Raw genomic sequence first — 26,323 nt, 5'->3', positions numbered from 1 at the left:
TTTTAAAAAAAATAATGTTTATTCTTTTTGAGAGACAGAGAGAGACAGAGCACAAGTGGAGGAAGGGCAGAGAAAGAGAGGGAGACACGGAATCCGAAGCGGACTCCAGGCTCTGAACTGTCAGCACAGAGCCCAGTGTGGGGCTCGATCTCACAAACTGAGATCATGACCTGAGCCAAAGTCGGATGCTCAACGAACTGAGCCACTCAGGTGCCTCTCTGCTTCTCTCTTATGAGGATATATGCGATTGCATTTAAGACTCATTTGGATAATCCTGAATAAGCTCTTTCTCTCACTATTCTTATTCTTAATCATATCTTTTGCCATACAAGGTAATACAGGTCCTATGGGTTAGGGCGTGCATGTATCTTTTTAGGGCCCACTGTACAACCTGTATGGTAACCTTAATGAAATTTCTTTTTTTTTTTTTTGAGCTACAGTTTCTTATCAGTAAGAGGAGGACAATGTCCTTCCATTATCGTGGCTGTTAAATATATTTTTTGTGGAAAACATGTTTTGTAAGGTCACATAAATGGTATTTCTCTGATGGACCACCCACAGCTATTGTAATAAATTCAGCCCCTGCAGCACCTTGTCCCTAGTAGTGTGTTGCATGTGTGTTCATTAAGAAATGTGTTCAGTTATCAGATGCCATTAGTCATCTCACCACCACCAACCACTACCGCCAGACCCTGCTTCAAGTACCTTGGAGGAGCCATTGCTGCCAGCACACAGGTCCATGCCGAGGGCCCTGCTTCCCGACATCCCCACCTCTGCCAGCGAAGTATTCCACAGCCAGGTCTACTTTTCACTCTTCTGAGATTATTATTTTGAGGAGCTGCGGGTGTGTTGCCATGGTGGACTACATGCTGCCACCAGCGTCGTGTAGCTGGTTTACTCAATCTCTCAAGGTGTCAAAGTTGTACTATATTCTTTGTAGTCTTCCATGTGCACACACTACTCTGCATCCCTACCAAAATGGAGACTTTGTTCTCTGTCTCCGACTTAATATAATTACCTCTGTAATAGACGAGTCCCGTGTATATGAGTCCACGTACGGTTAGGACAGAACACAAATCACAGTGGCAGTCCCGTGGATTGTCCTACCTCATTGATAAATGAGGTACTGTCATGGCTCAAGCCAGTTTGTCTGAATTAGTACTCTTTTAAAGGGTTCTTACCTCCCTTGTGCCAATAGACAGATAATGCTATGAGTTTGCCAGATGAATCCCAGTGATGAGTATAGCTGAGACTCAAGCTAGAATACTCCATTCCTCTTTCTCTTACACCTTCTATCTCCCTGTCCTTCCACCTTCCCCCGCTCACAAATATAAGTAAATGCACCTTGCATGGCATTGAGAATATGATAGGTGCTCAATAAATACAAACCATTTTCTATCCTATATCCACAGGGCTCTGCATGCATTAAATAGTCCATAAATATGGTTTTACCAGTGAATATTTAAATCTCTGTTGTATAAGAAAAATAGAAATATCCTTCATAAAATTGCATTTACTTCAACTGGGCCTCTGACTTTAAGGTCTACTACTGTTAATTTTCTGGTTATTAATAATAAGCCCCAATATAGACCTTTGTACATTCATATGTGTGTAAGTAATTGCACACGTGCCATTTAAAATTCTTACTTCCTAAACATTTGCTTTGCAACATTGCTAGCTGTACTAAACTCTTTTACCTATAAGAGGGAAAGGTCTCTGACTTTTATGTTGTAAACCCAGCAAAGGGTTTTGCCAATTTTATAATAATATTTATCTAGTGCTTTTCTCCAAGGAAAAACATGCGTTTTTTGACGCTTTTCAGGTGCCAAAATGTCCATATTTGCAATTATTCATGGACAAAAAGTAAAGATAAGGATTTTGACCCTTGTTTTATAAACGAGAACCTGAAGACCTAGAAAATTGTGACTTACTCACATCAATGTAAAAGTGTTGTGCCCTCCCTGATGCAAACTTGGGATCATTTCAGCATCAGTGTGCCAAGTTTCTAAGCATTTACTGTAATTTTTGTTTCATGGACCAGTAATCATCTCTTACCCCTGAAATCACTGTGGAATGACACACTCCAGGTCTAGTTGGGGCCAAGGGAATTAAAGTAATTATGATGTAAACATGTTGGTATTTATGCTAATGCTTGCTAGAAAATGCAACCTAGAGAAGGTGGATTGACATAAGGCCTTATACCCAGTGTGTTCTCATTAAACATGTGAAGGCTGAAAATGCAAGAAGGCTGGCAAATTTGTGGGAAAAAAATAAATTGAAAATGTTACTTAAACGGCTGACTTAAAAGTAGAGGAAGGGATGGAAGAATTTAAAAAGGCTGTTTAATTAGGGAAAAACGTTTAAGACTTGATCTAGATACATGGGAAATGGGAGTGGGATTCTTTCTCTACCTTCATCACATCCCTTTTACACATCATGGCATTTTGCTTCAGATTAGGACACTGTCTCTTTTCTTTCCCTGATGGGATGTTAAGAGAAATTTGATAGAATTTTTATCATCGTGGGTTTTTGTAGGACCTAATCCAACAGCATTGGTGCCATTTAGTAGATGTGCCTGCTAACGCAGGAGGCAGAAAGAAGATAGGTTTGAACCCCTTCCCCTACTAGCTATGTGATCTGGAAAAAGTTTCTTTGTTTTTATGGGCCTTCTTGTTTTCTCTCATCTGTAGTATGGGAAATAATATCAACAGGGCTGTTATGAGATTCAGATGAGACAGTTTATATAACAGTGCTGGTAAAGCATTGGCCAGTACATATGTTATATAATAATGAGCTTGTGTCACTGTCTGTCATTTACTGCACTAGACCTTTTTTCTTATTGGAAAAAAGAATATAATCAAGCAAATCAACTTCAGCCTCCTTACTAATTTAAATCGTATGTGTTCATATGTATGTATATACATGTACCTATATATGTGTGTATGTATGTGTATATGTATGATATTCATATCTACGTTTCTTCATTGTTGAAAAATTGGGTACATACAGTTGACAGTGATTTCCATCCTTGGGGTTTTCTCATGATAGAATATCTGGCTTGAGTTAACAGCATTAGATAGAAGTGGAGACTGTGTCAACCATTGTAATTGAATAGGAAGTAAGATGTTATGGAGACAGTGGTTTAAACCCTGAGTACTAACTCAACCAGGAGGCAGGCATTAAGAAGCAAGAATTATCAGATCCATGGCCTCAGTTTAAGTGAGTGAGTACTGAGATCAGAGAAGGGAGACAATTTAGCAAGACAATTCAGAGCCAGCCGAAATGATAGCCCCCAAAGAGTTAACACTAGATATGAAGTGAGCTGGGTTATAGAGAGCAAGTTCAGAACAAGAGGGACATATCAAAAGCAGCTACTTCAAGACTTTCCATAGGAACGCTTACTGATAAAAACCCCTTAATTGGTATTCTTTGCTGTTGATAGGCTGTGCAGATATTAAGGCAGCACTTCCTTGGTTATCGTCTATAGCAATGATATCAAGGAAAGCACAGAACAGTCACCAATATCCAATATCCAAGGTTTGGATGGCACAGATAAAATTGTTCCACAACTGGTAGACACTCAGGCCAGAGGAAGTGGTCCTGCCCCTGGGCTTTATCCGTTTACCTTCACCAACACACTGGAAAGCCATGTATTTTTTTTTTTTTTTACTTTTGTTAATGCTTTTATTTTTGAGAGAGAGAGAAAGAGAGAGAGTGAGAGAGCACGATTGGGGGAGAGGCAGAGATAGAGGGAGACACAGAATCCATAGCAGCTCCAGGCTCCAAGCTGTCAGCACAGAGCCTGACAGGGGGCTCGAACTCACAAACTATGACATCATGACCTGAGCGGAAGGCGGATGCTTAACCGACTGAGCTACCCAGGTGCCCCTAAATGTTTATTTATTTTGAGAGAGAGAGAGAGCGCGTGTGCACATGCACACAAGCAGGGGGAGGGGCAGAAAAAGAGGAGACACAGAATCCCAATCCATGCTGATAGTGTGGAGCCTGACCTGAGGCTCTATCTCATGAACCAATGCTCAGTTCAACCAACTGAGCCACCCGGGCACCTCTGGAAATCCATTTAGGGTGATTCCCAACATAAACCTCTCTACACTACCCTATCTAAGATGCCTTGCAATTTTCTCTGTAAGAAAGCTTTCCTATATTTCCCTTTACGTCAACCCTTGAATTCTTGAGGGCTCTGGTTACAGAAAGTCTGTCACTTCCAAATTTTTCATCACCATAACTTCTTAGTTTAGGTAAAGAGCCCATCTTTTCTGATCTCTGTGTTGTATCAGATGGGAGGCAGTAGAGCAACCTGCCTTGTGGGGAGTATTTTATTCCTGACATGATTGAGAATTGTCAGTGCATGGCAGTGATAAAAAGCAGGTCAACTTTTAGTTGGATGTATTATTGTTTCTTTAAAATTCTCTACAGTAGTGCACCCTCTTATTTTCTGAACCTCAGATAGATCCCCCTCTACTCCTGCTTTGGAACACCATTGTCAAAACACAGACTTTTGGAACTATTGCTAAAAGTTCTTTTTGTTTTGGTGGGGGGTGGTAGCAACAAAGCATGGTCTTTATGTTTTGTATTTTTATTTTTGAGAATTTTTTAAGACACTTAAGCCTGCTCAACAGCCAAGTGTTTGTAGAGTATCTGTGGAGTCCTGTTAGATCAAGGACCTGTACTAGATACTAGAATTACAGTGAATCAGCCCTGCTCCATGCCCACTGGCAGCTCAGACATCTAAACATCTTCCAGATTGTCCAGAAGCTTTTTTTTCCCTCTGTTTCTTTATTTTTGAAAATATTCAACCTTGCCCACAGCAACTTCTTACTCAACATGTCTCCAGAGGTGAGGGAAACAAAAGCAAAAATGAACTATTGGGACCTCATCAAGATAAAAAGCTTCTGCACAGCAAAGGAAACAATCAGCAAAAATAAAAGGAAGCCAACAGAATGGAAGAAGATAATCAGATAACAGATTAGTATCCAAAATCTATAAAGAACTTATCAAACTCAACACCCAAAAAACAAATAATACAGTGAAGAAATGGGCAAAAGGCATGAATAGACACTTTTCCAAAGAAAACATCCAGATGGCCAACAGACACATGAAAAAATGCTCAACATCACTCATCCTCAGGGAAGTGCAAATCAAAACCACAATGAGATACCACCTCACATCAGTCAGAATGTCTAAAATTAACAACTCAGGCATTGGCAGATGTTGGCAAGGATGCAGAGAAAGAGGATCCCTTTTGCACTGCTCGTGGTAATGCAAACTGGTGCAGCTACTCTGAAGAACAGTATAGAGGTTCCTCAAAAAATTAAAAATAGAACTACCCTACGACCCAGCAATTAAACTACTAAGTATTTATCCAAGGGATACAGGTGTGCTGTTTTGAAGGGGCACATGCACCCCAATGTTTATAGTGGCACTATAGACAAAAGCCAAAATATGGAAAGAGCCCAAATGTCCATGGACAGATGAATGGATAAATAAGATGTGGTGTATATATATACACACACACACACACACACACACACACACACACACACATATACATACAAGGGAGTATTACTCGGCAATCAAAAAGAATGAAATCTTGCTATTTGCAACAACATGTATGGAACTAGAGTGTATTATGCTAAGTGAAATTGGTCAGAGGAAGACAAATATATGACTTTACTCATATGTGGAATTTAAGATACAAAACAGATGAACATAAGGGAAAGGAAGAAAAAATAATATAAAAAGAGGGAGGAGGACAAAACGTAAGAGAATCTTAAATAAAGAGAACAAACTGAGGGTTGCTGATGGGTTGTGGGTAGGTGGATGTGCTAAATGGGCAAGGGAGCATTAAGGAAGACACTTGTTGGGATGAACACTGGGTGTTATACATAGAGGATGAATCACTGGATTCTACTCCTGAAATCATTATTGCACTGTATGCTAACCAACTTGGATGTAAATTTTAAAAAATAAATAAATATATTTTAAAAAAGAAAATATTTATCTAGTACCTTCTAAGTGCCATGTACTGCACCAGATATTGGAGATCGGGTTAATATAGAAATACTTGACTATCATGATGTAGCTTCCAATCTCCCATAGATGCTTACCTTTCTCATTTATATAAATAAAATGATACTACTTATTACCTTCATTGGCATATCAAAAGTATTATGTACTTTAGATTTTATTTAAATTAACACACTCTTAAATTTAGAATCATTTTAAAAGAAAACACTTTGTCTCTAAATATGTAAATCAATATTTCTATGGCTTGCGATAAATATAATACACGTAAAGATAAAAAATACGATGGAAACAAACCCAATTAATAATTTCTAGCTGTATCTTGTGATCTGCCAAGACCTAGGTTAGTTAAAAGAGAGATTAGCAAAGATTAGAGATAAAAGTTAACCAATGTAAAACATTTTCCTTGAACTCATCACAAGTATTGACAAGGAAATAATGTTGTCATATGTGCCTTGGCATTATTTTATTGCTTCTCCTGTTCCACCTAACATGGTCTTTTTCCTTCAGTAGCCACACTGCATGCTTTCTAACACCCTGTATGAAGTTACTGGTTTACATACTGTTTTTGTGTTGAGAAATATTTTTTTTTAATTTTTTTTAATGTTTATTTATTTTTGAGACAGAGGGAGACAGAGTGCGAGTGGGGGAGGGGCAGAGAGAGAGAGGGAGACACAGAATCTGAAACAGGCTCCAGGCTCTGAGCTGTCAGCACAGAGCCTGACATGGGACTTGAACCCATGAACCATGAGATCATGATCTGAGCTGAAGTCGGATGCTCAACCAACAGAGCCACCCAGGCGCCCCGAGAAATATTTTTTTGTTGTTGAAGGCCTAGAATTCCTTAAATAGGGGTTATGAACCTAATTCTAATTTACCTTCTATTTCTCTAGTAACTTGTAAGCAATGCACTTGCACTGCATTTGTAGCTATCCCACTATCTCTTCATTCATTTTCTTTTCTATTTACTGTAGAATGCAGAGTCCTGGATCTCTTGGCCACAGTTTGACAGCCTGGAATCCTAAGGAAGACCAAGACTTCTAACAGTAAGGCATGAGTCTTTTGCAGTTGTGCTTCCTCCACATGGGATGATACTACGATTTGATTTAAGCTTGAATTTGGAAGGTTCATTCTTCTCAGGGAAATATATGTCATCTCTGGACTTTTGCCTCATACTGGCAGTAGGCATACTTAACTAAGTAGTCAGGCTGGGTTAGCTTTCAAGATTGGTTTCTTGATTTAGTATAGATCAAAATTCAAGTTTTATTATGATGTTTAAACTCTCTTTGCCAGTTTAGAACAAAACACGATAGAAGGAGAATAAAGATGAATAACAGAAACACTGCTTCAAGCATACCATTTGAATAACAATCTAGGTCGTTTTGCTGCATGCTGTACACTGAAAATATATGGCACTTCTTCACGTGTTTCAAATTTTTTTTTTTTAATTTTTTTTTTTCAACGTTTATTTATTTTTGGGACAGAGAGAGACAGAGCATGAACGGGGGAGGGACAGAGAGAGAGGGAGACACAGAATCGGAAACAGGCTCCAGGCTCTGAGCCATCAGCCCAGAGCCTGACGCGGGGCTCGAACTCACGGACCGTGAGATCGTGACCTGGCTGAAGTCGGACGCTTAACCGACTGCGCCACCCAGGCGCCCCATCAAATTTTTAATCAATATGAAGTTATGCTTTCAGGAACTAAATAAATACACCATAATGACCATGTCTAGCAGGCAATTGCTGGAGCAAGACAGGTTGTGTGGTGTCCATAGAGGAAAATACTACTGGTTTTGACCAAGTGATAAGAAACAATCAAGTACCAAAGAAAGACTGTTAATTGACTGGGACATGTGACTATTTTGCCTCATGAATATTTGAGGGAACAGAGTCAGGACAGTAAGCATTTCTATTCAAATAGCGACAGTGGTATCGGGTAACTGAATGAATATCGTAGTATCTGTGAACTTCTGCACAGACCCTGTGAGACAGCAGTAGACTGTCCTAGTGATTTTGTTGCAATCATTACTAACTGTTTGTTGCAGTTTTAAGTTTGTTGGTTCCTATAAACATATCTTTAAGATCCTATTTTTAAAGTTGCTGCTTCCCTGAAAAAAACATGGGACTTTCAGGATTCCCCTTTTCCTACATCATGTTTTCCTTTTTCTTGAATCAAGTGCTGATATACTCCTTGCTAAAACTATAACTCATTCAGTAGTTCTTTAGTTATTTTCAACTCATGTCCTAAGTAATCTGTTATGAAGACTGTTGTTCTGGAGGGTAGGACCCTTCATAATTTGTCTACTTTGTCTAGGAGAGTCTGCACCAACTGAGAAGTTAATTCTCAGAAAAAGGCTGGCTTACCATGAGATGGCAGTAGAGAGCAGCTTGGCATACAGACCCATTTGACTAGGTTTTTGAGCCAGACTGGGGGCTGGGCCCTGTGGGAGGAGCTAGACAACCAAGGTAAACTACTTCCATTGTGCTCTTTGTATTTATGTGGGAGTGCCTTTTGGACGAAGGGGCATAGCTGTTAAGAAAAGTCCCTTATAGACACATCCGAGATGGATAAATCAAAAGAAAGAGAGATAATTCCTGAAATACACCAACTTCAGTTGATCAGAGTTCTGCTTCTCTCTCTCTTACACACACACACACACACACACACACACCCGCACCACTGCACAGTGCACACACAGAAAGGAGAGACAGAGAAGGAGGAGGAAGGGCAGAAAGAGAGAGAAGAGAAGAGACATATGTGTTTGATCATTGAAAAGCAAGGCTAACTGAGATCAGCAAGAAGCCAGAAGGCAGTTGTGACTGATCAGGAGCCACATACAACAGCTAAGTTTCGAGGCCACATACCTTAGCAATGCGTTTTCCATCCTTAAAGGTGTCAAAGCATCAATGGAGTAGACAGTAGGGTGTAGGTTTTATCATCCTTTACATTTTGGTATCTTCTATTGTGCAGAGAAATCAGGAAAGTTAATGATAGATGGCATTTTCAAAAGCTGTAGCCCAGGAGGTGACGTGTATTACCCATGCTCTTTTAGTTTAACTAGTTAAACTAGTTAATTCGGACTAGAGAGTCACTTGTCCTAATTATCAATAGCCTATCCTTTCCAAATCATAAGAGCAGAGGAAATTTGATATTCTCTCCCAAATGTAAAATGTATTAAAAGAGTTTGAAATACATTCATTCTCATTTTCCTTAATTAATATTTTGGTCTATGAGACAAAATTTGGGCCACAAGGGAGTATAGGGTATCATGTCTGATTGTCTAGTAAGTTAGCATGATAATCAATTAATGTGTCACAGGATCCCTCAGAAATTTTATCCTTCAAGGATATCTCATCAGTCATATATCACTGTCCCAACTCTTATTTTTTTTCCTAAATAAGAAGTCTGAAATAGGAGAACAAATGATATAGTATTCTGTGTTCCAACTTTTCTTACCTTCAAGGAAAATCTTTTATGAAAACCCAATGTGTAAAACAGGTAAGGTAAACATGGAAGACATAACGAGGATGAGAGAATAGAATCTTAACAGATGAAGTAAACATGGAAGAGATAGTGATGATGGTAGAAAAGAGTCTTACTTATTTCCCAACCATGCCATCCCCCTTCATACAAAATGGCCCCAGGACTGTATTAGAGGAATGTGAATGGTAGAGGCAAAGGAGCTTTGTGGACAAAGACAACTGGAGTCAAATCTAGCGTCCATCTTTTATAATCTGTGTGACACTGATATTGTTACTTGATTTATCCTGAGTTTCAGCTTCCTCATCTAAAAAATATGAATGACACTGATATAATAAGGCTACATGGAAGATTAAATGAGACATGTATATAAAGGATTGATAGGTGAAAACTGGATCTTAAAATTGTTGAAGCTTGAAAATGTTGATTTGGTGACTGGAACTGGATTCTGCAGTTTAAGTTAACAAAGTCAATTCATTTGTAAGGTTGAATGTACTTTTGTTTTGTCAAGAACTACTTGCCTGGTTGCTTATAGTTATGTAGACATAGAGTAAGTAGAGATCCTTTTTTTTTTAATGAAGAGAGACCTCAAGAGTATACCTTTGCCTTGTCTAGGACCTAGCCTTAGAAACTGTAAGTAAATGAAGTTAGACAGTACTCTGTTCCTGTAAGAGTCATGGAAGCTTTCCTAGGAAAAAGAGATTCAGACAGAAGACACCCTCTTCTCCAGGGTGAGCCTGAGGAAAAAGAAAATACATTGCTAATACTGTTGGTGGCTTCAGAGTGGAGACAAGAGCAAGAGGAGGAGACAGACATTCAGTTCTCCATGGAAAGGTATGGTGGTCTCACATTGGCCACACAACTCTTCAGTTCCTGTTACTCACTGGGCCTTTCCCCTTGGCCACCACAGAGGCAGCTTTGATTCCAGTCCAGAACTGGTCCTGGAGAAGAGTTGGAATTTACAGAGCCTAGTGGACCCTGGATAACACCAGACCAAATCAGAGATTCAGCACCACTTGAGAGAGCTCTGTTGCTGGGCCAGGGAGGTTCCTGGGCCAAGACACCAAAGCCAGCCTTGGAAAAGATCTACATCACATGTCAAATCAAACAGTCATGCTTGAGTCCCCTGATGCACGTTAACATGATCTGAAGGAGTGTCTCTAGCTGCTTTCCCACCAGGTCCCCAGGAAGTCTGCATGTGAAACAGAGATGTGGTAGCAATGTTTATACCTCTTCATAAAATATCAACTTAAATTTTATTAAGAGAATTTGGATTAAGAGAATCCCATTAGAGAATTGGGATTAATGCTCAAAAAGAAAGGTTCTCATAAAATAAAACTGATGAAATAGGGCACTGAACAGATTTCAGAGGCACATCTTCCAGCCTGCCTGGGGTCCCTTGGAAGGAAAAGGTTTTCTGATTATCAGCAGACTATGGAAAACCATGACTACGCTGCTAGAAACTCACCACTTTCTTTATTTTTCTATGACCCAGAAACGCTTTCTTTCCCCTTGGTCTCTTAAAGCCTCTATTAGTGACCATTTTGTGACAGTGGCTTTGTAATCTCCCAATTCTGGCTCTCAAGTGGGAAAAAAAGGGGCTATTGGCGAGCTCTCAGGGTCTGGAAAGGCCGTTCCTTTCCCAGCTGGCCAGGAGTGCCGGAAGCCTGAGAAGGCTGTCCACGGGCTGTCTGGCGAGGGTAAAGGAAGAGGGGAGGAGGAGGCTTAATTCCTGGCTGGCTGGACCTCGGAAGGTGGCCTCCTTTCCCTTGGCTCATGAAACAGAATAGAAGGCCAAGAATCCTGGCTTAGTTCCTGTCAGATTGTCGCCTTGTTTGTGGGCTTGTGGAGTGAACTGAGTTCCGGAAGAAGCTTGAGGGCTGCCTGAGACAGGCTTACAACTGAGCCTTGAGGAAGAAAGACCCTCCCTGTCGCCACTGGGGTCAGAATCTCTTAGCCAGAAGCCTCTCTCCTTTCAGTTTAGAGGAGAAGTGGATTGAGGAGTAAATGGCCTAATTAGTAGTGGAATGTTTGCTCAGTACGTTAGGATCTTTTCTATGTTCCCATGAAATTACCATAAACATAAACACTTTTATTTCTAAGCATCTCAAACCTCATTGCATATATCAAAGGGTAAATGGCATTAACACTTAAAATTATGAATATATTTTTTGCAGCAAACGTTACATGACTCCAAAAAGTCATCTTAAAATATAATTCTTCTCAAAGAGACTGGTGTGACCTCAATGAAATGCTCATTTATGCAACATCACTTTAGTAGGTACTGGCTTTATTAAAACCATTCAGTATCTATCCAACCTGCTCTATGCAAGAAGGCACTAAGTCTTAATCATTTCTCTTTTTTTCCAGTGCTTAATAGAGTATTTATTTACAACTTTATCGAAATATAATTGGTAGACAAAAAAAATCACACATTTTTAATGTATACAATTTGATGAGTTTAGACATGTCCATATACCCATATCATCATCACAATCAAGGTTATAAACATATCCACCACCTCCAGAAGATTCCTTATTTCCTTTCCTTTTTGTTTTTGTTTTATTTCTGTTTTATGATCAGAGCATTTAACATGAGACCTACCCTCTTAATAAATTTTTAAGTGCACGATTTGTAGTGTTAACAATAGCCACTATGTTGTACAACACATTTCTAGAACTTACTCATCTTGTATAAGTGTAATTTTATACCCATTGAGCAATTCCCTGTTTCCCCCTCCCCCCATTGCCGTTATGTTTTCTTCTGTAAGTTTGACTATTTTAGGTACCTCATATAAGTAAAATCATACATTATTTGTCCTTCTTGGACTGGCTTATCTCACTTAGCATAATATCTTCCCAGTCCACCCATATCACATATGGTAGGATTTCCTTCTTTCTTAGAGCTGAATAATATTCTGTTGTATTTAGATACCACATTTTCCTTATCCATCCTACCATTGATGGACATTTAGTTTATTTCCTTATTTTAGCTATTGTAAATAATTCTGTGGTGAACATGGGAACGAAGATATCTTTCTGAGATCCTGATTTTAATGTTTTTGTATATATACTCCCAGACATGGGATTTCTTGATCATGTGATAGTTCTATTTTTAATTTTTGAGGAACCTCCACACTGTTATCCATAGCAGCTGTAGCATTTTACATTCCCACCAACAACATATAAGAGTTCCAGTTTCTCCAAAATCTTGCCAATACTATCTTCTTGTTTGTTTGTTGTAGCCATTCTAACTGGTGTAAGATGATATCTCATTGTAGTTTTGATTTGCATTTCCTTGATGATGAGTGATGTTGAGCACCTTTCCTTGTACCCCTTAGCCATTCGTATGTCTTCTTTGAAGAAATGTCTATTCAAATCTTTTGTTCATTTTCTAATTGGGCTTTTTTTTTCTATTGAGTTGTGGAGGTTCCTTATGTATTTTGAAAATTAACCCTTTGTGAGATATTTTGCAGTTATTTCTCCCATTCCATAGGTTGCCTTTTCACTCTGTTGGTTGTTTCCTTTATAGTGTAGAATTTTTATAGCTTTGTGATGGAGTCCCACTTGTCTATTTTTGCTTTTGTTGCTTGTACTTTTGTTGTCATATCCAAAAAAATAATTGCCAAGACCAACGTCATGAATTTTTCTCCTGTGTTTTTTTTTTCTGAGAGTTTAATAGTTTCAAGTCATTTAAGCCTTCAATCCCTTTTAAGTTGATTTTTATGCATGATATAAGATAGTGGCTTGATTTCTTTCTTTTGTATGGATATCTGATTTTTTTGATACAATTTGTTGAAGAGTCTATCCTTTCCCCTTTGTGTACTCCTGACACTCTTATCCAAACTTGGTTAAGTTTTAATGTATGTATGGGTTTACTTCTGGATCTGTTTTGTTCTATTGGTCTTTATGTCTGTCTTTATGCCAGTACCATACTATTTTAATTACTATAGTTTTGTAATATATTTTGAAATTAGGAAGTGTGATATCTCCGGCTTTGTTCTTTTTTTTTCTTTCTCAAGATTACTTTGGCTACTCTGAATCTTTTGTGATTCTATAAGAATTTTAGGATTGTTTCTTCTGTTTCTATAAAAAATGTCATTTGGGTCTTTGACAAGAGTAGCACTTAATCTGTAGATTGCTTCAGGAAGTATGGACATTTTAACAATTTTTAATAGAAATATTAAGGCAAAGATAGCACCACTCAGCGGATATTCCCTTTGTTCCCCTGTATTCTTTGACCCTTTTGCAATTAGAGCACTGTGGCCAATTCTAGCCAATGACATGTAAGTGGAAGTGATAAATTTGTCATTTCTGGACTGAGAGAGTAAAAACCCATATGCAGTTTTTTATGATTTTATGGCATTATTTCATGGCATGATTTTATAACCATCAAACAAGCCCACGTTCTGGATGGCATAACTACAGGATGGTGGCATTTCCATCAAGTTGGATCTCTGAGTAGCTATGTGGAGCAGAGTCCCTACTAACCCTGCATGGGACATAAATTATGAGCAAGAAATAAGATTCTGTCTTATTAAGTTAAGTTAGAGAAATTTGGAGCTCAGTTTGTGACTTGCATAATGGAGCTTCTCCTAACTAATACAACTGCCAACCAAGTCGTGAGTACTTCCCTCAAGTGGTTCAAAATGGTGCTCCTAAATGGTGGGGCAATGGTGGGAGTTTGTACAAAGTGTGGTTAGAAAAAAAGAAAATCTGGGGGGAAGACCTGTGCCACAGGGGAGGTAATATTGATCCTAGATATTGATGGAGATATGGACATATTTTAGACAAAGAAAGTAGGAGGGCATTCTAAGCAAAGGCAAAGAGGTGGGAAAGGGTTTTCTGTATTTGTTATGTTAAGGCTTCATCCATTTATTCATTTATTCATTCATTTAACTTTACTGTTGACACTGGTCATTAGCTGAAGCATAATTTCATGGGTGAAATGGTAGAATGGACTGAAAAAGTGGTTTACGATCAAGTTGGGAAGGGCTTTGTTTCTCTTGCTGATTTGGAGGTTTAATTTAAGGGGAATTTTAAATGACCCTTACAACTTTAATATATAAGTTTTTATTTGGTGAAAGGAGATGGACTCAACTATTGTATTCATGTTATATATGTTAGAAATTTGGGAATTTGATATACACTATTTTCAGGTTCAATTAAACACAAATCAATGGTGGAGCTTATAACCAACTTAGAATTATGTACTGTTTCTTCCATCTACTTGTCACCCTATCTACAATCTCCCCCATGTTCCTGTCTCCTCAAAAAACACCCTACAAAAAGTGAGTGAAAAAAACCCTGAAGTCATTTTAGGAACAAACACTGGGAATGGGGGTAGGGAAGTATGGATATAGATGAGCTAACACACTCCAAGCATGCTGTTTGATTTAATTCAGTCAGTTGTTTTTTTTGTTTGTTTGTTTGTTTTTTTGTCCATGGACTCATCCCATTCATCCCAGCCTAAGACAACTCCTCTTCATACCTTAGAATTTTTTCTTGGCTCTGGTCCTTTTACTTTCTTAGCACCACCTCACTTCCTTCCTTTACAGAAAGGTCTTGGGCAGATGATATCTTTTAAATACAAATCTATCTTTCCTCCAAAAATATGTTGGCATTTGAAGAAAGAGGAGATAGTAATACTTAGTAGTCAGGTAAAAAGATCATATTGTATGATGAGGGAACAATGTGGGTGAATCAGAAAACTGACATTTTATAATACAGAATGTATTTTCTTTTCCCTAGAATATTATTTCATTTAACCAGAATTTATTGACTAGAATCACAAACTAGATATTTTCAAAATATTAGGAAAATATATTTTCCTTGGAATTATTTACAGTATTTGGGTTTTTATTATTCCAAAAAGATGAGTAATTATTACTCCACATGAACTCCACAGTAAGTGGCATGTAAATTATGTTATCAGTCCTGTCCTAATAACCTGGGCAGAGTGTGCAATGAGGAACACCTGGGTACTAATGACACCTCCTTCTTGAGTTTACCTGGATGGGGTAACACATTTAAATTGCCTTTCTGTAGCTTCAGAGAGCCCACAGGTTCAACTCTGGCCAGCTTCCTCTGAAGTGTTTCCATTAGTCTACAGCAGGGAAAGATCATGAATGATCTGGCATAACCCATTTTCACTGCAAGAAAAGAATTCAAATCATAAATTCCAGTAATTAGGGATTAACATCATGATTCTATATTTGGAGAAAAGCATATTGCTATCATTACAAATAAATTTAATCTATTCAATATTTTAAAAAGCAAGAGAACTATGCAGAAAGTATTAAATAGCCACAGAATCAAACATTTTTACAATGACTTTGTTGTTGTTGTTGAAGTGATGCAGTGAAGAGCATCTAACTAACCATTCTCGGTACCTTTCATTCTCCAAGCTGCCCCAAGAAAATATTTTTCAGTTGGCTTCGTCGTTAAAGCTGACCCAAAGACAATCTGGGATAAACTGTTTTTATACTAGATATTGTAAGGTAATCTAGTAAACTATAGCAGAGAGAATATTGGCTTAGTCTCCTCATAGTTCAGCTCTTTCTATGTAAATGCCCAATCAGGTGCTCATAAAAACTGAAATTATGACCTTCATTTTCTGTGGCTTGAATTTAGAGCAAAAGTGTTCCATCAATAAAATCTTCAATGGTTTTTCGATCCTCATAATATCACCCAGCAATTCTCTCCCTGAGTTGAGATAATAGCAGCAATTAAGCAGCTTTTATTTCTCAACCCCTTTTAACTTTGCTGTCTTATAAATGAACACACTGCATATATATGTATCCACTATAGAAAGAATGCTGGCCAGTGTCAGAAGCAGGGAAAAACAATTAGTCCATTCATGAATTATCCTTTATTTTTCACTTTAGCCCCAAAGGTTAAATGTGAATGTGCTTAGTTGCCTCACTTTCTATTTTGACCACATGTGAAAGCTTTGATGGAGTTCTACAGAGAATAAGAAAAGTAAGATTTGTGAAAAACAAACACACTTGCATTTATTAATGGTCACTAATGGCATGTAATTAAAGTAATTACAGGAAGGCAAACAGACAATTAACTTGTTGGAAGTGTCAAGGAAGGGCAATAACAGAGTTTAAAGTTCTTGTCTGTCTGGTTCATCTTTAAGTCCCACAAATATCATAAAGAAAGAGTGATGCTAACCAGAAGGGTCAGGCTAATATTAGACCTTTATGAAGCAACTATGGAGTCTGAAGGGAAAAGCAAATGGCCAAGGGCAAAAAGCTGGGGTAGTATGGGTTTGAAGGAAGGGAGCTACAACCAAAACCAGGCTTCATGAATGACGATGGCTTTATCAGAGCTTTGACAAGGATTAACTACAGCAGATGGCAAACAAAAAATGATGAACATGTCTTTCTTTTCCATCAGTGTGTGTACTTCAAGTGTGAATCACATTATTCAGCCCTGACTGGTCTTCGTCTGAAAGTCATTTCATGTGTATATTAATTTTATATAACCGAGTGAGTTACAAGCTCTCAGGGAACAAAACTTTCATTTTAGGAATCTTCCATGTGTTCTACCGTGCTCAGTACATTGGGTGTCATTTGATGAGCTGGAGTTCCTGAATTACCCATCCTGCATCCCTCTCTCCAAAATCTTTCTGTGTTCGGTGAGGAACAGGCATGATGTGCTAATAACTAAGTACCCCATCTCACTTATTGAAATTCACCTTTTATGGAACACATACACAGCCACTGACACCCAGTAACTCACTAATGCTAATAAATATGTACATATCAATTCACTTCTGAGCACTACCCACTTTCTTGTTATCTCATCAGAACAACTCTAGGAGATTGTTTTACAAGGGGTGGGAGAAATCTGATTTTTATTATGTCTATGTAAAATCAGTTGAAATTTTAGAGTAGCAACTTGGAAACCAACCTTTGTGATGAGTAAATTGGGAGCTCTTTTGTTAACCAAATGATTGCAATAGACTAGGCCTAGGGGCCATTTGTAGTAATAAGAATGCAGGTGGATGGGGTGACTGGGTGGCTCAGTCAGTTAAGCATCCGACTTTGGCTCAGGTCATGATCTCACAGGTTTGTGAGTTCAAGCCCTGGGTTGGGCTCTCTGCTGTCAGCGCAGAGCCCATTTTGGATCCTCTGTCTCCCTCTCTCTCTGCCCCTCCCCTGCATGCTCTTTCTCTTTCTCTCTCCCTCACACTCAAACAAACAAACAAAAAAAATGTAGGGGTAAGAAGAGGGCCCCTCCTCCCTAAATGAAAATACTTATCTCAAGACAAATGCAAGTGGTTTGCAATTCTGTGAAATCATATATTTCTTAAATATGATTTCTTAAATTATCTATTTCTTAAATTTCTTATGTTCTCACCATTGTTATTTCACTACCTGTGTTTGTTATTTCTCAACTAGAGAAAAGCGGTGCTTTCAAAGCAGCTTCCTTAATTCCATCTCCCCATCTCCGATGTATTTGATGGTGCTTCTTTCTGACGGGTATTTCCTATGTAATGTGTAACTCTGATCACATTACTGTCCCACTCAGACATCTTCAGTGGCTCTCCATGGTCTACATGACACAGTCCACTCATCTTATCTTCACAGTCACAATTACCCACAAGCCGGGCCCAACTTGCCTGCTGTACCTGATCTTCCACTCCTCTCCTTCAGACATCCTGCATTTCAATTTGAATAGCACTTTTCATATGCCCTGTACATTCTTTGAGCTGTCTCATCTCCATTCCCTGGCTTATGCTATCTCAACGATTTTTCCACACTGAAATTCTGCCTTTATTTCAAGATCTCTCTCACATATCACACTAATGCCACATCCTTACCTAATTTCTCTCCCTGCCCTCCACTTCTACCAGAACTCCCAAGGTTCTTATCTGTACCATTTTCACTTGCATGTATGTATGTGTGTACATATGTATGTATTTATAGATCCGACTCATTTCTAGAATAGCACTGTAACATTCTGTGGAGATGAACTTTATCCCAATTCTCATTGTATCTTCATAATGAAAGTATGATAACTTAAATAAACTCACTCCCCCCAATTTAACTATGAAGACCCAGTTTGAATATCACCTCCTGCAGAAAGTCTTCTTAAAACTTCAAGCCTGGGTTAAATGCACTTTTGTGTTTTCTCATTGTCCTTTGTTCATACTTTCCTCTTGGATCTATATCCTCATAATGAAATTTTATAATTATAGGGCTGTCTTCACTATTAGATTCAAAATCCCCCCAAGGAATTATATAGTATTAAATTTCCTAAGCCTCTAAGAATCATAGTTACCATATTATCGGTGCTCAGTACATTCTGAAAGACTTTTTTTAAGGGCTCAGATCCATGACTCTTTCCTGATGAGACTGGAGATAGTGGGTGAGGGCAGTTGAGATAAGATTAGAGAACCCTTTTTGAGATGAGCAACCATAAAACACTTCCAGTTTTCAAGGTCTAAAATTATGTTCAGCCTGGGCTTTGTCATCTTGAACTTCACAGCTACCCCCATTTAAAGCTACAAAGTATTTCTGGGCTGGAGTACACGAAGAGGATAAGTACTTTTGGCAGATTTGAAGGAGTTTGGATGGATTCTAGAGAGTGGTGAATGTTTTAAACTCTTAAGCTTTTTTTAGACACCTGAGCTCCATTTATTTGCACAGGGACATATCCTGTGGTTCTTCTTCTCAAACCATACTTGACGAGTGTTTCCAAGAATTTGAAATTGATGGATGCAAGCCTGTTTAAATTCATGACCACTGCAGTTTCCAAACACCTGGCCCTGAAGTCAGGTCCCTGCCAACCCCAGTCACCTCTAACTTGCAAATCCATTGAGCTCCGTTACTGAGTATGTCTGCAGTGCTCTGAACAGGGGGAGAAAGTGGTATGGCGTAGTCTGTAATCAGTGTAGACTATTTCCTTCTACATGCTAAACCCTAGGGAAGAATGTAGGTACATGCTATGCATAGTTAAGCCCTGCCTATTAAAGATAGAGCTCTATGTTTGTGTACAAAATTATGTTTGAAACAAAATAAAATAAGGGTAACACAGGAGTCCTGAGGAAGGGTAGAGTGGAAGTGTTATTTGTCAGATCTTATTAATTAGAGAAATCTTCCTAGAAGAAGTCATTTTTCTGAGCAATTAGAAGGAGTATTTGGAAAGGGAGGGCAATCATTTCGGGTGCACCATGGAGCATGGCTTCATGAGATTTGGATAGTGTTAAGCAAGGCATGCAAGAAAACAGACAGATCCTTTGATTAGGACAAGGATTCTGGGTAGATAAATCATAAGTGATTAAAACTCTGAGAATGGGGCAGGGGTGTTTAGTAAATGATAAGTCTAGAATTTAGACTAAAGATATGAATTGACATAATGATAAAGAAATCCATTAGAAGTTATTGAATGAGGGGCACCTGGGTGGCTCAGTTGGTTAAGCAACCAACTTCGGCTCAGGTCATGATCTTGTGGTCCATGAGTTTGAGCCTCGTGTCAGGCTCTGTGCTGACAGCTCGGAGCCTGGAGCCTGCTTCGGAATCTGTGTCTCCGTAGTTCTCTGCCCCTGCCCCACTCATGCTCTGTCTCTCTCTCTCTCTCTCTGTCAAAAATAAATAAACATTTAAAAAAATGACTTTAAAAACTAAATACAAATGAAAATTATTGAATGAGGAGAAATATAAAATATTTTTGAGGAAGATTGTTTTAAAACTTTTATATTAAATATATTAAGGAGGAAAGATCTAAAACTTGGGTACTAGGAAAGGGTTTGATCCATTAAATGTGTGAGCTGATGAGGGCTTAGGCCAGTAATGACATGCCATAGTTACCTGTTTTCTGATGGGTATCCCTATTCAAAAGCGAATGCTTTCAGAATGGTACCAGAATCCTTCTCACCACAGCCCTCTGGCAAACCTCTATCAAACAATTTGAGTTGGCAAGCTAGATGATACCTACATGCTGTTCCTGTTTTAGACTATGGTGTAATGTGTGGAAATGAATATAATGGACACCATTATGTAGAAGCCATATGTAGGCTATGTTAACAGGACAACGTGAATACAGAGGATGAGGGAACTTGAAGAATAGAAAGTCACTGAAAATGCAGAAGTATAAGGGGCTACAAAGTGTTGTTCCAAGAAGAGAAGTAAGGGAGGAATTCTTGTTTTGATAAGAAAATGAGTTATTTATTAATCTCTGAGGCCTAGCTCCATATGATTATAATTGACTAGATAGAAACGCCTTAGAGAAAGGATGAAGTATAATAATAATATTGGGTTGATAAGTTTCTTCACTCAACACTTTAAATAAATATATTTTGAGCAATTAATTCTGCACCAGATACTTTTTTGGGGTGTCTGGGATACATCAGTGAACAAGACTGGGGCATAAATTGCAACAATGAAGGGAGGCAGACAACTAACAATAGATACAATAAATAATCACCTAGTCTATTTGAAAACTAAAAATGCATAACAGCATAAGAATGATCAGGAATTCAGGGGATGTGGAGGGAATTAGAAGTCATTCAATTATAGGTCTTCATCACTTGATCTACTGTCAGATTATTTGCTAAATTAACTCCATACAATTTAAGAAATACTAACAATTAATTTTCTTACCTCTGATAATGGAAACTCTCTAGCCATAAACCCTGCAGACTACAGAGATATGTGTTAGGATTTTTTAGGAGACCAGAGATTGATCACTGTGTCTCTTATACTGATCTTGTTGCCTTCCAGCAAGAGAAAGAAAAATTTAGATAATCTCCAATGATTGAATAATATGGAACATTTGGCCTATTGGGTTCTTCATGTTGATAAATTGATAACTTTATGCTACAAAGGATGATGAGGGCAGATTGGCTGATTTTGCCCCTTCAGGACACCGCAGCCTTAAATGCAATAGTTAAATATAGTCTATTCAAATTTCTATCAATTACAACACCTAGAGGAGATTTTTAGTGAAGGACATTTTGACGATCATGGAGGGATTTGTTGAGGAATCAAAGCTAGTCTTGGGAATGGGAACTATATGGATTTTACCATTCAATTACCATCAGACCACCTTTGCTGTAGAATGAACATAAATATCACTCACTTGTGTTCAGATTTCCATCTTCACCCCCTTCTCAGCAAAGATTTGTTAAAATCTCTCTCAACTCCTGTGGCAAAGAAATGGTATCTGTGCTGGCTCACTCTAAACTCTTTTCTTCTTTTGTTGTTCCTGTTTCTTGGAGCCTCTTTGGTTTTCTGCAAATGTCCTGCCTTATTTCTTTCATACTGGGGCATGGGTTCCTGATTTCAGCGTTCCTATTTATAGTTCTTGGGCTTCCTATCTGCAAGAGCTTAATGGTCACTTCACATTGAACTTTTACAGAGATTTTTGTTCAGCTCACCAAAATTTTGGCTGCCTGCTTTACATGCTTTGGTCTATTTGCTTGGCCCTACAACTCTTCTCATGCAGGAGGGCTCCCTCCTCTCTCCATTCTTTTTGGCCCAGTCAGCATTTTCTTTGCATTTTGCAGCATTCTAAGCATACTCTGGCAGCAGGAAGGTATTTTCAGTCTCTTTTTGGCAGTAAGAGTTATCTTATGCCTGGCACCAAGCTGAAAACATTCCCCGTTGTGTAGTGCTTTGACATTGTCTCAGCAGTAGCAGGGTAGAGGTACTTCCTGTGTAACATCATTAAATATCCCTGCTCCATCAACAACCCTTTAGAGACATTTCCTGTGTAGCACTATTGAAATTCCTGCCCCATAAATAGCAATGCAGGGATACTCCTGTGGCACTTCAGGGACACATCCTATGTGACATTATTACAGTCCTTACACCAAGAGGAGTAGTTTCAAGGATACTTTTGGTTTTGATTAAATATTCTGTTGCAATGGCCACATAGCAACTCAGGATCCTTATTTTTTATTTCATTTCCAATATTGTTGGCATTCTTTACAAGCATATAAACTACTATTACTATTTAGTTGATTAATCTAATATTTTATTCCCTTGTCAGAGTCACTGAAGCCATAGGTACCCAGGCATGGAAATTATGGGATCCAATCAGATTTAAGGTCCCAAGAAACCTCTAAATTCAGAGTAGCATTCAAGAAGAAAGCAAAACCTGTACTATTTATATCTTGAGCATTTTTTATTATGTTCCTTATTCCTTAACAATAAACAATAAATAAAAATACAGCCTAAACCCTATCATTGTCAAGAGAATAGTCAATTCAAAGAGCACTTTCAAATTGTACAGTTATGGGGATAGGAGAAGAGAATGCTATGCAATATCCTGTGGGATAAATCCTGACTCTGATTTGAAAAGTTATTTATTAAGCCTTTTCTGTGCATTCTTCAAAGGCTACAGGGATGGTGATAGCATATCACACTGGACAAACATATCTTAGATTAATGTGAACATAATAGGAATAATAGGAATATTCAATCTCAAGAACACTTCAAATTGGTGTTTGTTTAGATGTGGCTTTTATGATATAGAAGATATAGGTTTATGGTGTTCTCAGATGACATATCTGTTTCACCATGACTAAACTGAATATGATTAATTATGTGGTCAAAATCAGAGTCACTCTGACCTGCAAAGCAGGCAAAGCAACATTTCCAGGTCCACATTAAGGTAACAAGTCACACTGCATGAAACCAACCAACATTTCTTTGGGTCACATCCATGTTTCTCAGGTATCTAGCATGGTCTACTTTTGGGGAAGTGGTTAATATCTTGGAATAATGAATAAATATAAAATGACCACAATTAATTAGAGACATAATCCCGATCCTTCAGAAAAAAATGAAAATCACCTGGAACAGGTACATAATAAAATATTTTGCAAAAAGAGTGACATACTATGCTTTAATTATAACTAAATCCATACCAAAGAAAGTTACACTTTATTTAACCCAAATAGAGTTTTGTCAGGCTCAATTATGTTGTATGTCCGGTTTTCTAGAATGATGCCATTAAGTTGGGTTAGCTTGACTACTGTCCAGAACTTGTGACGCAAGGAGAGAAACAAAGCAGAAAACCCAAGTAAGCTAGTTTGTAAGTCTTTCATGGTAGTGGCAGATAGGTATAGCACTGAGCTACAGGGACATCGCAGTCTGGTCCATGCGTATTCGTATAGCCAACAGATGTGACACTGCTCTCTACAGTGCACCCAACCTTGTGAGCTTTTTCATCAGTCACAGTTAACATGATAGGAGAAGACAATATTGTTTTCCAAAAGGAGCCAGAAAGATTCAGTCCACAAGGCCATTGACACTGTTTCTTGCAAGTTCGCATTATTGAACTGTGTCTGTAGAAACCAAATAGCTGGTTTCTAGTGAAGTGAATTATGGCAGCAGGGACAGGTAGGAGAGAGGTAGTTAGGAGAAATACCGAAGTATCTTATAAAAACCACAGTCTGCTAAAGTCCGTAGTTACAGCTACTAAGAAAGTGGGATTGCTGTTAGTGACCAGGCATAAGAACTCATCATTAGTTAAAGCATAAAAAAAAGGTATACAAGGCAGAATTGCAAACAGTATCAGACTATGAAAAGGACAGCTGCAGTCAATGTTCCCACTAATATTTTCCATCCATGTACGAAGTGAATTTGTAATGTGCAAGTTATGTCAAGGAAAACAAACAGATGTGCACCATAAGCAGGAACAACAATGAAAAAACTTACATAGATTTTATGAAGACTGGACTTTTGATGTTGATTCTGTTAGTAAGAGGGTATTGTAGCAAAAGATCTCCCATTTGTAAATTTGTCTACTATTAAGGAAGATGAAGTTGTTGATATTCCCCAACAACCCAAAGTGTTTTGAACTCTTCCTGGTGGATCTGTGCCAACTTGGAAACACCCTGTCACCCATTCCCATTGTGTAGGTTGCCAGACAGCTGGATGTGCATTGCAATGAAGAAAATAGGCCTACCAAAGAATCACATCTGTTATCTTGGCCTCATATGCACCCTGATGAAACCAGTTTTTCCACCTGGCAAAAGACATGGGAGGGTACAATTATATTTTAATGAATCCTTGATGTTAGAAAACTCTCTAAGTTTGTGCATTTTTATAGGCAGAAGAATTTAGACTAGACATATAATTGATGCCACTAATGCTAATTCTATACTATCATTGACTGTGAATATATTGCAAGGCTTAAAAAGTTCTTCATAATTTGTCCTTTATATACTTATCACCTTTATTAGCCTTGCCATTCCCTAAACATCCTACAGTAAAGCCATATACCCAATTTGATATTACCATAATATACCATTTTTCAAAATAAGTATTCATTGAGTAATTACTGTATAGGAGGCATGGACCCTATTTTTACAGTGGTCTCTGCCCTCAAGCCTAATGGGTAAAATATAAAAATAGATATTTTAAATATCTTAAACAAATATATTAAATATATTAAACAAATATAAAAATAGATAAATCAGCATGACATTTTTATACAAGTAACTCATTAATACCTTCTCTTTGTAAAGACAATCAGACTATATAAATACATACAGTCAAAATGATAGTGCCTAGATTAGTGAATATTTTCAGTTCCAAGTGAAAGAGGTCAAATCAAATTAAGAAAAGTGAATTTATGGTTCATATAACTGGTAGATTCAGAGATGGGCTGGCTTTAAGGCATGACCACTCAATAGATAGCTAGATGCAAAGACTCAAATGATTGGTCTCTTTCCCTCCTCCCCTCTTCTCTCACTTCCTCCTAGTCCAGGAAGGCAGGGATTGGGAGCATGGCTTCAGACAGCTGGAAATTAATTATACTCAGGTTGGCAGTGGCCATAGAGAAAAGAGAATGCTTTCATCTCCCAGTGTCCATATATAAAATCTTAGGGAAGGACCCTGATTGGGCCTTCTTAAGTCATATGACCATCCTTAGCAATTCGTGTGCAAGAGAATATATACTGTGTTTGGCATCCCCACAAGAATCTTAAAGAAGAGGGGAATAGTAGCCTCCTAAAGGAAAGTTGAGGAAATTATGACTAATCAGGTAATATCTATAGATGTCCCTCCTTCCAACCCCACTATCTCTAAAGGGGTGACCACTGTAAAAGTTAGTTTCTGTTTTTCCAAGCCTATGTACGCACATTTCTAATGCACATACATATATACATTTATACATATATCTGTGCATATACAGATTTACGTATGTGTGTATGCATATCTACATGTGCACTCACATATACATACATTTATGCATATGTGTAAGTGTATAGCTTCTTTTTAAAGATATAAATTCAGTTTTATTATATGTATTATAATTTTCTTTACTTGAATTATATACTGAAGACTTTTCTATGTCACTAAATGTTTTGACAGAATGCCTATGCCACTTCATTGTTTTGAATGCTAAAAAAAATGCACCATAATAAAGACGTATTACATTTTACCTAATCTTACCCCTATTTTTGGCTATTTAGGTTATTTCTAATTTTGGGTTACAATGCTTCAATGAACACCTTTATACATTCTTCTGTATCCTCACATGCAAGCATTTTTCAGGTGTAGTTATCTAACAATATTTATCTAGTCTGTGTTGCTTATGAAAATTATTTCAGTCCCAATAATATAAAATATATTCTCTTGTGTATTCTAATATTTCTCATAATTTTGCTACTTATATTTAGCTCTTTCTTTCATTGGACTTTCAGTGAATGGTTAGAAGCAAGAATCTATTATGTGCTTTTCCTTAGCCCTCATGACTTACCAGTCACTTGCCTCATTAACTGACTTATTTGTGGCTGATTTGAGAGGCTACTTCTACCAAATACTAAATCTCC

The 26,323-nt window shown here is 38.0% G+C and overlaps 1 protein-coding gene across 1 annotated transcript in view; it reads left to right on the top strand.

Moving 5' to 3' along the window:
* SEMA6D (semaphorin 6D) overlaps positions 1 to 26,323 on the top strand; it is a 578,700-nt gene that overhangs the window by 257,302 nt on the left and 295,075 nt on the right. The window contains exon 3 of the mRNA XM_019442211.2: positions 7,020 to 7,091. The gene's annotated coding sequence lies outside the window, so the exon portion shown is untranslated. The remainder of the gene's footprint in view (positions 1 to 7,019; positions 7,092 to 26,323) is intronic.

Source organism: Panthera pardus, unplaced genomic scaffold (genome assembly GCF_024362965.1).
Source record: "Panthera pardus isolate Hobbes unplaced genomic scaffold, ASM2436296v1 HiC_scaffold_24, whole genome shotgun sequence".
NCBI lineage: Eukaryota > Metazoa > Chordata > Mammalia > Carnivora > Felidae > Panthera > Panthera pardus.
This window is presented reverse-complemented; position numbering and strand designations above follow the sequence as displayed.